Source organism: Carassius carassius, chromosome 38 (assembly GCF_963082965.1).
Source record: "Carassius carassius chromosome 38, fCarCar2.1, whole genome shotgun sequence".
Taxonomy (NCBI): Eukaryota; Metazoa; Chordata; class Actinopteri; order Cypriniformes; family Cyprinidae; genus Carassius; species Carassius carassius.
The window spans coordinates 12,900,714-12,914,596 of NC_081792.1; the positions used below are offsets into that span (position 1 = coordinate 12,900,714).

The window sequence follows — 13,883 nt, forward strand, 5'->3', positions numbered from 1 at the left end:
AAGTAAATCATGCAGGATTTAACTGACATAAGGGAAAGTACATTTTTGGTTGAACTGAATTTCCATAGTTCTTTATATTTTTTTTCCAGTGGAAGTCCAGACAATATAGGCCTGTGTTACACATTTCTATCTGGGCACCAATACTACTTTGGAAAAGAAAAGAAAAGAAAAGAAAAGAAAAGAAAAGAAAAGAAAAGAAAAGAAAAGAAAACAGATTATTCAGACCTCTAAGCTAAAGACCAGTGGCTACTGAGAATTTTTCTAGAAAATAATAATAACAATAATAATAATTCATCAGTTGATTAAAAAAAAAAAGTCCATAATCGGTCCTCGTCGTTGTGGTACAGTTGCATCCAAAGCCCACAGTGTCTATGGCAGTGGTTTTGGGGAAAAGACCCGCATCTCGACCTGCTCTTTTCATTCATATATTTGCTCCCCATGTCGACCATACGGAATTGACGGAGGATGCGGATGTCATGGTGGACACGGTGGAAGATTAGGCACAAGAATCATGACTGGAGGGTGTTATGGAAGGGATTATGATCACTTCCAGAGGAGCAAGAAGGCCACCGTGCAAGACCTGAATGACCGGCTGATATCCTACCTAGATAAGGTGAGGTTTCTGGAGGCTGCTGATGCTACTCTGGAGAAGCAGATCCTGGGATACTATGAAAAGAAGGGGCTGATCTGCAAGAGGGACTAGTTGCTACCTGAAAAACATTGACTGCCTTCAGGAAAAGGTACAAAACAGAAGATTAGAGACAATCAAAGCAATTAAGATAATTTTAAAATGCACTGTGAACAAAATACAATACTATATATATATAGCACTAGATTGAGTATCAGCAGGAGGGGTGAACTGGCACAGGTCGGAGACGGAGCAGGTCAAAGCCCCCGTGTCGATCAGTAGTGGGATCGCACCTGTGAATAGACACTGCAGTGCAGCCTGAGTGATACAGCGAGACTCAGACTTTTGTGTTTGTTCCTGCAGGTGGACTAACAGCGAAAGAAAGATTTTCAGATTAATTATATGATTAAGAATTCAATGATAATCAAATCATTTGGCTCTTACTTGTCAACTCCAGATTTTGTAGCATTTTACAAATTTGTAAACTGTTTTAAACTTTTTATCTTTTCAGCAATGATATTTGCGGCGTTGCACTTTTTTTTAATTGAAGAGGCGCTACTGTATTTCATGACAAAATGACTGGTACTATATCGTCTCTCTGTGGAAGTGATATTTTTGTTCATATTCAGCATCTATATTTCATGACCAGCTTGAGGTGGACAAAGATCAAACTATTCAACCTCAATGTCATAGCATCTTTCAGGGCTGACAAGCGTTAGTCCCAAAATTGCCCTGTCTCAGCCGACTTTGTGGAAAAGCTCCATGTGATGGTTGTCGTGATCCCAGAAGATCCTCTCATGGTTCAGAGGTTCCTGTCACTGCCTCTCCATCTCTCAGCACAGCATCCGGAGAGAGATAGATTGATATATTAACAAAGAGGCCTACATTAACTAAACTAAACTATTGTGACAGTGGGGGGGGGGGGGCAGCGGGGATACTGAAGATTAAAAGATGCATAATTGAAAAGGTTTTTGCAAGGACACGAAACATCAGACATATAATACAGCCAGACAGAGTGGTGTGTGAGACGAGAATATATAGTCCATGACAATGAGCAACAGCTGTGTGTGTGATTGAGAGACAGGTGTGCAGAGTGAAGGTAAATGAGTCCGGGAGCAAGGGAGAAACACAGGTGTAGCAACTAAAACAATGATGAGATAACAAGATAGGCGAGGTAAGAAAAGAGACAGGACAAAAGCACATGGCACCAAACAAACACAACACTCACAGAAGACAGTGACAGAAAGACAGAAAACTGTGACAGAACCCCCTCCCTTAAGGAGTGGATTCCAGACACTCCAAAGTAGAAATCACGGAGGGAGGCGGAATGGAGGTGGATCAGTGGGAGGGATGGAGGGCCAGGCCCGTGTAGTGGGAGAGGGCCTGGAGAAAAAGGTAGAAAGGTTCGCCCTAAGGGAACCGAGAGAAGATGGCGCCGCATCGGGTGAACTGAGAGCGGACACCGCCGCCAACTTAGGGAATCTGAAAGCAGACGCCGCCGCTTCGGCGAACCGTAAGCGGACGCCGCCGCCATCTCGGGGGAACCGTCAGCGGACGCCGACGCCGCCTCGGGGAAACTGAGAGCGGACGCCGCCGCCCGAGAGGATAGTGAGTGGATGCCGCCGCCTCTGGAACTTTCAAAGCAGCCACCAGCGCCTCGTGGGAATGGTGAGCGGCCACCGGCGCCTCGTGGAGGCTAGCAGTGAGCCCTGCTGCCTCAGAGGGAACATCAGCGGGTTCCACCACTTTGTGAGTCTTGCGAGCTGACCACGCTGCTCGCACCGACATCAGCGGTGATTCCTGCATGCAGCGTATCAGCCTGTGAAGCTCTGGGTACAGGTGTCAGGCATTGGGTGCAGCCGATGAGGCCTCTGCTGACTCTTGGAATGTCACCTCGGGAGAACCTTGAGCAGGATCTGCAGCTAACTCCACCCTGACGGCTGAGCCGCTCAACTGCAGAGCCAGGTTGATGTAATCCTCCAGCCTCTCCTCAGGGTGCCAGAATGGCATAAGGGACTTGAAGGGCTCGGCTAGGCCTCCCCAGAAATAGACCATCAGGCAGGTCTTTTCCGCAGCCGATAACCAAGCCGCCCCCACGAAGTCCCTGGCGTAATCCTCGATGCTCCAAATTTCCCTGGAGGACATTGAGGAACTTCACTGCTGGACCCTTGTTGCTGGCTATACTCTGTCACGGTGCGGGAGGAACGGCGTTGTGGAAAGAACAGGGTCTGGGTCCAAGTGCAGAGAAGAAATTACTTTCTAATTATAAACAGGAACAAAAAAGGCCAACATGGCAAAAACAATACAGAAACAAATCACGGGAACAGAGCAGACGCAGCCAAAATGCAAAACACAAAACATCAGACATATAATACAGCCAGACAGATTGGTGTGTGAGACGAGAATATATACTGTAGTCCATGACAATGAGCAAAAACTGTGTGTGTGTTTGAGAGACAGGTGTGCAGAGTGAAGGTAAATGAGTCCGGGAGCAAGGGAGAAACACAGATGTAGCAACTAAAACAATGATGAGGTAACAAGATAAGTAAGAAAGGTAAGAAAAGGTAAGAGGTAAGAAAAGAGACAGGACAAAAGCACCAAACAAACACAACACTCACAGAAGACAGTGACAGAAAGACAGAAAACTGACAGGATGGCCATGATAAGAACCTCTGAGGCAGCCTTAAACGGGAACTTTGTAGAAATATATTAGTCAGCATGAAATCAAAATCTTAATGCATGTCATATTGTGAATATATTTTTTCTTTAATCATAAATTGTTCTTCCTGTGATATATTATAGAATATGCTCACTTTTCTCTGCTGTAGTGAGGCAGCTCTGCAGTCAAGCCCATCATTCAGATCTGCCTCCATTCACTTTTCACAAGAAAATCAACCATCAATGGATTAATAAATAAAGGCCTGCCTACATTTTTTTTCTAGTTTGATTAGCTGGAAATCACAATAGTTATTTTTTAATGTGTATGTATGTATGTATGTATGTATATACACTGTATATATACTGTGTGTATATATGTATGTATGTATGTGTGTGTGTGTATACAAAATTATAAACGCAACACTTGTTTTTGCCCCCAAATATTGTTCACAAATCTGTCTAAATCTGTGTTAGTGAGCACTTCTCCTTTGCTGAAATAATCCATCCACCTGACAGTTGTGGTGTACTGTATCAAGATGCTGATTAGACAGCATGATTATTGCACACGTGTGCCTTAGGCTGGCCACAATAAAAGAAAGAGTTTTACTATAATGGGGGGTCTAGTGGAGTCTGAAAACCAGTCAGTATCTGGTGTGACCACAAAATATTTACATTTACCCCTGTTGGCTACTTTTTCCACTTCATATCTCAACTAATGACACCGTTACTTGTTTTATAGCCAACCTACTTCTTTATTAAAATATCAATCAATCAAAATACTTTGCTGGGATGCTCTTCCCATGATAGCACAAATACATCATGGAGACATTTGAAGTCTGCATTTACATCTGCAAGATGTATTTTTTTTTTAATGTTTGCTCATCTGCACGTCTATAGGACATTTCCTATCAGATGTTAAATAGCAGTTTAGAAGATGTCTTTAAGATGTTTAAGAATTTATGTAAAACTGACAACTTAGAGACTTCTATCAGATGTTTGGACACAAGTCGTGGTTTAATGGTTAGAGAGTTTGACTTCTAATCCTAAGGTTGTGGGTTTGAGTCTTGGGTTGGCAATACCACAACTGAGGTGCCCTTGAGCAAGGCACCAAAACCCCCATGTGCTAAGGGTAGGAGATGAAAAATATTATTAGAAAACAGTGGTCTATAACAGTGGTTTTCAATCCTGGTCATGGGGAGCCACTGTTTTTTTTTAAACAGAAATCAAATGAAAAATGTGTCTTGGATGAGTTGAATTACTGCAGTGTTGTAGACATTGTAGCCCCGGACATCATGCACAACATTCTTGAGTGAATTGGACCCTTTAAAGTCAAGTTGGTCTTGGCATCCTTAGTGGCTGAATGGCAAATTTTTTGAAACTGTTTCTACTTCTCCTGTCATGCATGGAGTTCATTTTCTCCCCCTCCATCACAGAAGAGGCCACCATTCCTTTTACCCACATCTACACCTGAAACCCAAACACCACGTTCTGCTCCATTATCGAAGAGTCATTTGGAAGATTGGTCCATTAAAACAATTTTAGACGATGAGATTCGAGGCAAGGCATTATTTATTTAAACAGCTTAGCCACAAGGTTTAAAAATAAAAATAAAATAAAAATAAAAAAAAAAACATGCAAAACCATTGCCTTCAGCAATCAGATGATGCTACCGCTTACTGACAGAAAGTATTTTTTCCAAAAGGATCAAGACACGGTTCATTTCTTGCTGCAATTCAAGAAGAATTTGTGAAGGGTCTTGAAGAACACTGATTTGCTGAGGTTTAAGTTCCTGATTGGGTATAGTTAATGACACAGAGTACAGACCAGGCATGACCATCAGTGGAATGCACAGGGGATGAAGTACCCCAATTTGGGTTGATAAAAGCTATCGTAACCACTGGCCTCAATGTTGATGTGAAACGTGTTATAAAAATGGCACACTGTGGTTTCAGACTACCATTACCTGTCATTCGTGGTGTCTCCTGATGAAGCTCTTGAGACTGTCTCTGTGAACTCACTGCATGATTTTCAGCCCTTGCAAGCAGTGAAATCATATAATGAAGAAGATAACTTGTATTCAATTCCCTTGCACTAAAGACGTTTTTAGATGTGGCAGTTTGTTTGTTTGTTTTTTAGTTGAGTTGAGTTGAGTTCAGTTGTACAAATTTTTCTTTTTTCCTTATCAGTACATTACTTAATCTATTTAATAAATGTATAAATGTTATAAACAAAAACCTCTTGTGCATAGACACACACTTGATCATAAGTTATATGTAGATATTAAAATGGTAAGGTTTGTCAACTTAATTTAATGTTTAATTTATTAAAGTGTATGTTAAAAGTGGGAAATGCTTATTCATTTGTTTAAAACATATCAAGAGAATCCTAGCGTTATGAAGTCATGTATAATGTGTAATTCTAAACTATTGTTTTTGGACCTAGCCTACAACAAATTTTACAGAGATGTGCACATGGATTTTCCATTCTCTCATCTTTGGAACAAAATCACAACTTATGTCTTGAAGAAAGAAGGAAAATGGTATGCATTTTGCTGTCCCATTTAACAGAGAAGTTTGAGGAATAGTAAGTGATGTTTTATCCATTGTTCCACTTTACATAAAATTCAATTATAAGCTGTAAATTCAGTTTACTCATAAGTATCCTAATATCAATACAATCCTTCTAAGTACATCACCATACAGAAAAAGAGCTATTTCTGTTCCTGGTCACACAATTCCCATGCCTTAGAGATTCAGAGGGCAGTGGATATGTGAGTATGCTCAGCAGTTGTCAGAACTACGGTGATCTTCACACTGCAGTAGAAAAAAAAAACACAAGAGAAGATATACTGAAGACAGTTTTGGGTAAAATAACTGTACCAGATGTTGATTGAACATAAACAAAAAAAAACTTTTAAAAAAATAAAAAGATGAAAAAGCTTAATTGCAGATCCTCTGATGTGCAGATAAATCACTGATGACTTTATAATCAAAGTCATTTTTTTTGTTGGAAAAATGTATTTATAAAATGGATATTTCCAGTCCATGATTCTGATTGGCTGAGCCGAGTTCGAAGCTGTTTTAAATTACAAACATACACCTTTGTTTACATCTGTATGTTGCTTGGCAACCACTTTGTTGGAACCACAACTGTTTCTGAGGAACTTCATTGTTTGGTGGGAGAATACATTTTTATTCATATGATTACTCTTTATTTGCTCTGTTGTATTCTGTAAAACCTTAATACGCATGGAATAACCATTTTATAAAAGCAATAAGACCCGTCAAGCCGTGGTTTACAGTGAATTTATAACAGCTAAGGTTGTTTTACGCACTCTGCTTCACTAAAACGTGAGCAGACTAACTTGTGTCTAACAACACCCCTTAGCTGCTGTTCAGGGACGTGCACAGACATTTTGAGGGGCAGGGGCTCAAGTGAAATAAAGGGCACTTCTCATAATTAGTTTTTTTTTTTAAACAAAAAAGTATATATATATATATATATATATATATATATATATATATATATATATATATATATATATATATATATATATATATATTAACGCAACTCTGACTTCCTTTTTAAAAAAAATAATTTAAAAAGTTAATTAATTTTATCTTCCTCAAACTCACGCAATTGTTTCATTTTCAAAAGATGTCTACAAAATAATCAGTTCACAGAAACCATGGTCTCCTTAGTTAGTATTCACTAGGTTTATAGAGCAGCAAAGGAAACCATTCCACAATGTGCATGTTTTGAAAACATTTTCTATGCTACTAGTTTCAAGTATATATGAAGAGTTCAGATGCAAAAGCCTCTAAGTGCCATCTGAAATTTTCTTATGAGCTTTTTTTTCAAGCATGTATTTAAGTTCAGTAATTTAACTTAAATGACAATTAATAGGTAATTTTCATTGCCAGTAATGTGAAATAAGTGAACATAAACATACTTGATAAAAATGATCATTATTGAAGGAAATTTCAGATGGCACTTAGAGGATTTTTCATCTGAACACTTCATATTAGGTTATATTAGAATAACCTAAATAACTTCATCAAACAGAGGGGCGTGTTTTACTAATAATTTGTTTATTTTTGCACAAGGCACTACATCGTTTTAATTATTTTGGTGTTATCAGAATACATAACACTTTAAAATTAAACTTACCAAAATAATTGAGTAAAAATTCAATAAAAGCCAATGTCATGTATGTATTTGTGGTGGAAATACATGGAATACTATTTTATAAATGTTTCGAGGAAATAAAAAAAAGTTAAATTACTTAAATAGTTAATTTATAAATATTGTCATTTTTAAAGTTTAATGTTAACTTATTTCTACTCAGTTTTATTTATTAATGTACCAGATGCAGTTACTCAGATTTACTACATTTTTTTGAGTGTATCCGCCATCTGTTTGCATCTGTAGATTTCTTCTAAATTCACCAATTTCGATTTCTAAATTTCAGAGGGGAAAGACACTTGATGTAAGTCAATAACTGGGGACGTTCTGTATGCAAATTAGGCGCCAACTAATTAAAATGAGCACATTTGCATCTAATTGACAGGGAAATGCAGGTAAATAGGATAAACAAAATAACTAAAGCATATCACCTGGTGGTGATATATGCTTATTTTATTAACTTATTTTATTACATGGCTTGGTTGAATTCCAATGTAGAAAGCGGTCTGTTATCTTGCTTGGAGTCTTTTCACAACCATGACGAGACGTGTAAAAGACGTCAGTGGACGTCTATTCACAACCTCTTAAAAACTACTTGGTGCACTTAAATTTATTATTGCAGTATTAATCAAGGTGTAAGCACAGCTTTTGCATATTCCACAAGGATTTCATAGAGGGTCACGATGGACGTGTAATGCACGCGTAAAAGACGTCAAGGAGTGATGTCCTCTCACAACTGAGGTAAATAGTGAACTACACGCAGCTAAAAGTCAAAGTAACAATTATACATGCAACCCCATAGAACTATAGACATGTACAAACATATCTGAATGCATTTTTAGGAAATGTTCTGTGTTACATATTTCTACCGATTTATGCCGTCCTACCGCGACTATTTTTGGCCGGCCACACAACGTCGCCGTCGGACCAATGTTTGCTGGGAACCAACAGACCGCTGTGCAGAGTATAACAGACCGTTGCCATGAAAAACAGAGCGTTGCTATGGACTCACAGGATTCTAACCGTAGAGACGGAGCGGACTATTTTCTTTAGCGGAAGCAATACAATCAGGTTTAACAATCGGGGGAGAGGGAGAGGGAGCGCTTCAGAACTCCTGACCTGATATTTAGATACTATATTTCAATAAATATATTTGTTTTACAGGGAAGCTGTGTGCAAACAGAAATATATATTATTTTTCAAAAATAAAAAAAAAAGCATCCCAGAAAAAAGGGCACTTTCTCTCCAGGAATAAAAAGGGCAGGTGCTCAAGCCCCCTTTCATGTCTATGTGTGCACGTGCCTGCTGCTGTTATAAATTCACTGTAAACAACGGCTTCTTGGGGCTTATTGCTTTAGTTTCAGCTGTGTTTGCAGTGGGTGTGTCTGGGGCAGGTGTTTTCTTGGCAGACAAGGTAGCCTAAGTATAGTTGCGATGGATGGAAGTATGGCTGGAGCCGGAGATGATGGTGTAACATAGCTCCCATTGATATGCTGTGTCGTTCTCTCAACAGCCTGATAATGTCATTTCGGAATCTGACGCCAACAAGTGCATAGAGAAAAGGGTTCAGGCAGCACTTCACATAAGCTAGACTGCGTGTTATTTTTTCCTGAAGGTGGAACTTGGTCCAGTCTTCGCAGTGTTTTTGGATTGGGTTTGAATATTTTAATCAGAAGCACCACAGTGTAAGGAAGCTGGAACAGGAGGAAAAGAACCACCAGAAGTGCCATCAGACGCAAAGTCCTCTGTCTACAGCAACATTTGCCACCGGCACGGATCAAGACGCATCCGATCGCGCTGTAACACACCACCATTGTCACGCAAGGGATGCAGAATCCAGCGATCTTTGCCATCTGGGCCCACAGCTTCCATTTACTCACTTCATTGCCCCAAACTTTCATATCGCACAAGAGGACGTCTTAATCCATGTCATTCTCCACGGAGCTGAAGTACAGGTCTGGCAGGCTCAGGAAAACAGAAGTTACTGTGACTCCAAGCGCAGACAGTGTGCTGTAAAACAGTGTCCCAGAACTCCTCTTCCACACAGCCTTGGTGTAAACCACCACCAAATAGTGACTGATGCTAATGCACGGCAAAAACAGCAGGCCGCTGTAGGTATTGATGGTGTACATACCGCGGTTTAGCTTGCACAGCACTTCTCCATACAGCCAACTGCCATTCAGCGTCTCTCCCATCTGTGATGGAAGAGTCAGCAGAAGCAGCATGTCGGACAGAGTCAGGGAGAACAGGAAGACGTCGGTCATGCAGTGTAGATGTAGACGGCTGTACCGTATGAAGGTGACAATGACCAGCCCGTTTCCAATTATGCCTAATAAAAAGATTCTGAGGAAAACCATGGTCTGGACAGCAATAATGGTCTATTCCTGTTCTTTGCTGGCTACACACAGCTCAGCGACATCAGTGACAATGTCCTCAGTGACATAATCGATATCAGTGTAAACGAGCTCAAAATCGTAAGTTGAGCCTAAAAGTGATGTTAAATCTTCTGTACTTGAATCAAAGCTCTCCATACCTGTAAGGCATGGCATAGATTTGTTAAAGCTTTTGGAGCAAGGGTGCCACTATTTTGCGTCACAGTGTCAGTTTGCTCTGTTGGCCAGTTAGGCGATGTTAGCATTTCTTTACTTTTTGAATGCACGCTTATTTTGAAATGGAGGAAAATTAAATGGAAATCATCCACGTAATGGTATACTGCTCTGTCCCCTCGGTGTATCGGCTCAAATGCATAAGCAATTGGACTTATTATGGGCTCAATAGTCCTTTCAAGTTTGTCTTCCTACTTGGAAAGTTATAATCCTTGGATAGATTTTCAAATGCATCAACTGCATGATCTTTGAACATTTTATGGAATCTTGTGAGTCCTTTCATTTACCATATCCTGAAAGTATCATCCATACGATTTGGAATGAAATCTGGGTCCTGACTAGCCTGGTTAAAACCAGACCCTTTTCAGTTGAAACTGAGTTAGGGTCTGGCAAAGCCTATAAGACGTCTCGTTTCTAAAGGGGCGTCACCGACGGACCTCGTTCAAATGCCTCTGGGTGATATTGGATAGACCTTAAACCAATCAGAGCGATGAAGGAGATGACGTATGCAGAGCTGGTATATTAGACTTTTGCCGAATCCAGTCGGTAAGACAGCGATAACATCTTTTTTAGATATGAAGGCTTCAAGTGTTGTTCTTTGCTCGGGTTTTAACGCAAAGTTAAAGTTTAAATCACTTAAAACAGATGCGATAGCAGTTTCGAACGAATGTTCCTCTGCAGCATCCATCTTTGTAATGTACAAAATCTGCTTTACCGTCGCTGCGCTGTCGTCATCATGTAAACCCCGCCTCAACGTTTCTGATTGGTGCCGCGATTTCGGCGGCACAGAAACGAGCTAGATAGTCCTCCTTGCCAGACTATTCTGTAGAGAGAATTGAAATTCGCCGGAAGTAGTCTGGGTTTTCCCAGGCTAGGTCCTGACTAATTTCCCTCAGGCAAACCATATCAGATGATTTTATTTTCATAATTTTACCTAATCTTTTCCAGCTTTTCCAAACACCCCACCCCCCCATTCCTTATTTTGTTGTAAAAATTTGAGTTTAACCCTTGGTTTCCTTTCATCCCAAATAAACTTTCCTAGCATTCTTTCCCACTGCTTAAAGCATGAACTTGTTAGATACAAGGGAAGGTTCTGAAAGAAAAAAGAAAACGTGGCAGTACATTCACTTTTATAATTCCTATTTTTTCAAATATCGTAAGCGGCAAAATTTTCCAATGCTTAAAATCTAAAAAAAAATTAAGGAGTTTTCCAAAACTTTATAATTACATACATATAATTTGTCATTTTCTTTGGGAATTGTAATGCCTAAGTATTTAATTTTGTTCTGATCCCATTTTAACTTAAACCTTTTCTTAAATTATGTCGGGAGATTACATCCTATTTGCATAGCTTCAGTTTTAGCTGAGTTTAATTTATAGCCCGAGTCAAATGCTTTTTCAGCATCTAATGTAAGCCTATCATTTGTTGTTTTGTTTTTCTAGAATAATCAATGACATCAAGGTATATCGTGACTGGTAATATCATATATATAATGATATAATGACTGGTATATCGCCTCCCTCTGGAAGATATGTGATATTGTTGTTCATATTTAGCGTCTGCAATCCATGACCAGCTAGAGGCGCTTTTTCACACTTCAAATAACAAATATTTTAACATTTGAAATATCTCAGGCCCAATGTCTTCGCAGTTCGCACTGAATCATCATTAATTATTATTCAGTCATGTGTAATGTATTCACATTTCACTGACCTTTTAAAATTAACTCATTTCAGAAATAGGAAAGAAAAATCGAACTATTACAATTAGATTTAAATTTAGTGTTAAAAATCCTGCAAAAGACTTGCCTTATGTTTCAACGCCACATATCATATTATACTACAAATATTTCTTACAGCCTAAAACAGACTCATAAAAAAATTCCTACTGTTACTCTTAAGAAGTAGTTTTCATATTTACTTCAGTTACATCCTCATAAATGTAAATTTTATCTGCACTACTTACCACCACAGTTCACGACTTCCCTCAATGCCATAGCATCTTTCAGGGCTGGCAAGCCTAGTGTCTAGCAGTCCCAAAATTGCCGTTACAGCCGACTTGGTGAAAAAGATCCATGTGCTGGTGGTCATGATCAGAAGATTCTCTCATGGTCCAGAGGTTCCTGTCACTGCCTCTCCATCTTTTAACAAAGTACCCTGCGAGGCTCCCAAACCCTGGTATCATCTGACTCTTTGGCTCGAGACAGTAATACTCATATATGTTGCATATGGTGAATTTATTTGATAATTTGATAACCACATATATCACGGAGAAAAGGGGATAATGTACAAATTTTACAATTTTATGCATACAGATGCATCTAAATAAATTTGAATGTCGTGCAAAAGTTCATTTATTTCAGTAATTCAACTTAAATTTTGAAACTTGTGTATTAAATAAATTCAATGCACACAGACTGAAGTAGTTTAAGTCTTTGGTTCTTTTAATTGTGATGATTTTGGCTCACATTTAACAAAACCCACCAATTCACTATCTCAACAAATTAGAATATGGTGACATGCCAAACAGCTAATCAACTCAAAATACCTGCAAAGGTTTCCTGATCCTTCAAAATGGTCTCTCAGTTTGGTTCACTAGGCTACACAATCATGGGGAAGACTGCTGATCTGACAGTTGTCCAGAAGACAATCATTGACACCCTTCACAAGGAGGGTAAGCCACAAACATTCATTGCCAAATGAGCTGGCTGTTCACAGAGTGCTGTATCCAAGCATGTTAACAGAAAGTTGAGTGGAATGAAAAAGTGTGGAAGAAAAAGATGCAAAACCAACCGAGAGAGCCGCAGCCTTATGAGGATTGTCAAGCAAAATCAATTAAATAATTTGAGTGAACTTCACAAGGAATAGACTGAGGCTGGGCTCAAGGCATTCAGAAGTATCAAGGAATTTGGCTACAGTTGTCGTATTCTTCATGAATCCACTCCTAAACCACAGACAACATCAGAGGCATCTTACCTGGGCTAAGGAGAAGAAGAACTGGACTGTTGCCCAGTGGTCCAAAGTCCTCTTTTCAGAAGAGAGCAAGTTTTGTGTTTCATTTGGAAACCAAGGTCTTAGAGTCTGTGGGAAGGGTGGAGAGGCTCATATCCCAAGTTGGCTGAAGTCCAGTGTTAAGTTTCCACAGTCTTTGATGATTTGGGGTGCAATGTCATCTGCTGGTGTTGGTCCATTGTGTTTTTTGAAAACCAAAGTCACTGCACCCGTTTACCAAGAAATTTTGGAGCACTTCATGCTTTCTTCTGCTGACCAGCTTTTTGAAGATGCTGATTTTAATTTCCAGCAGGATTTGGCACCTGCCCACACTGCCAAAAGCACCAAAAGTTGGCTTAATGACCACGGTGTTGCTGTGCTCATAAATGACTTTATGAATTTCTTCACTGATAAAATGGATAACATCAGAAATACAATAAAAAATGTAGATTCTACAGCATTTAATACTTCAGTTTCATCCATCGCACACAAAGATAAACTGAAGCGCTTTACAACTATAGGACAGGAAGAGCTAAATAAACTTATCACTGTATCTAAACCAACAAAATGTTTATTAGATCCTGTACCCACTAAATTACTGAAAGAGTTGTTACCTGTAGCAGACGAACCGCTTCTCAACATTATTAACTTGTCAATATCTCTAGGTCATGTCCCAAAACCATTCAAGCTAGCGGTTATTAAGCCCCTTATTAAGAAATCACAACTAGATCCTAGTGAACTGGCAAATTATAGGCCCATTTCAAATTTTCCATTTATGTCTAAAATTTTAGAAGAAGTTGTGTCTGCTCAATTGA

General features: G+C 39.3%; 1 protein-coding gene and 1 pseudogene across 1 annotated transcript in view; both read right to left on the bottom strand.

Moving 5' to 3' along the window:
• LOC132119361 (small glutamine-rich tetratricopeptide repeat-containing protein alpha-like) overlaps nt 1-13,883 on the bottom strand; it is a 184,717-nt gene that overhangs the window by 112,349 nt on the left and 58,485 nt on the right. The window lies entirely within an intron of this gene.
• On the bottom strand, nt 2,471-10,002 carry LOC132119180 (C-C chemokine receptor type 7-like; annotated as a pseudogene).